Genomic DNA, 1,498 nt, shown 5'->3' on the forward strand with positions numbered 1-1,498 from the left:
CGTAAAATAAATTAACCTAACTAAGACTCCTTATAAATCAAAAAACAATGAAAGAACAAGGGCAGTAGGAGTCAAGCGCGGGAGATGTTGCGCAAATAACACGACTATCGTAGCGTGAAACTTCTTTATTTTACTAAAGCGCTTACATGTTTCGGCTCATTTTTGAGCCTTCTTCAGAGATAACTAATACATTCACATACATAGAATATAACAATTATTAACTAGTCATGGTGATCTTCCTCACCTCGAGAGTATAAATACCAGAATTAAATCCAGATAAGAATGCAGTAAAAAAGAAAAAAGGGGGAAAGAAATTTTGAAATTCTCGAAATAAAGAAAATGTAAAACTAATGTATCAAAAAATTTTGAAACTATAATTAATTATTCCGATGGTTAGGAAGCTCACCTTGATCACAAGATACCGCATCGCAAACATTACTCTTAATACTTCAAAAACAGGTTTCTGATAAGTTAGCCAGTCAGTGTCAGACACAGTTAGTCTCTTATTGATTTAATTGGTCTTATTGAGACAGTAATTAAAAAACTAGCGTTAAAAAATTAATCACCAAATCAAGAAAAGGTATCCCCGAAAATGATCTAAAGTCAACGCCCGACCGACTTCTTCCTGTGCACGAGCGACACTGACTGACTAAGCGCGACAACAATTTCGACCTTTTATAATGTGATTAGGGAATATTTAAATAGTGATTAGGGATAATGAGACAATAGAGTTCGACTGGTACCACAAGCCGACGTTTTCAGGTAGATACTTGAACTTCTGGTCACAGCACCCGGTTTCTCAAAAAATAGGCACAGTCGCGGGATTAGTTGATAGAGTAGTTCTTCTTTCGAATCCCAAATTTCATTTTAGTAACTTTGTTTTCATAATTGAAGTATTGTTAGGGAATGATTATCCATTAGACTTTATATTTGAGAACATTAGCAACCGGTTGAAGAACGTTATCATGGCTAGTAATAGAAAAAATGTGGTTAGGGAGAATAGTGTGGATGTAGTGCAGCCTTCGTGGTTTACGGTTCCTTTCGTTCGGGGCATTACTGAGAAGTTTAATAGATTAAGGAGCGATCATATGAGGGTGTCGTTTTATAGCATTAACAAATTGCGAGAATTCATTAGGGTACAGAAAGATCCTTTACCGCGTAATAATAGGTCGAATGTAGTTTACAAGATTTCTTGTAAGAACTGTGATGCGAGTTATGTGGGACAGACGTGTAGACAACTAAAAACAAGAATCACGGAACACAAGAACCATATCCGTTGGAACACGTCTACCCGCAACGTTATAACGGAGCATCGGTTGCAAGAGGGACATGAGTTCGATTGGGACAACGTTGCAATACTGGACGAGGAACCACACTACCGGAAGAGATTGACTTCGGAAATGATATTCATCAGGAAACAGACGCATGGACTTAACATGCAAACGGATATGGAGGGGCTTCCCAAGGCCTACCTCCCGATTATTGATAGACTATAAAA

Source organism: Mycetomoellerius zeteki, unplaced genomic scaffold (genome assembly GCF_001594055.1).
Source record: "Mycetomoellerius zeteki isolate Tzet28-1 unplaced genomic scaffold, Tzet1.0 scaffold753, whole genome shotgun sequence".
Lineage (NCBI taxonomy): Eukaryota > Metazoa > Arthropoda > Insecta > Hymenoptera > Formicidae > Mycetomoellerius > Mycetomoellerius zeteki.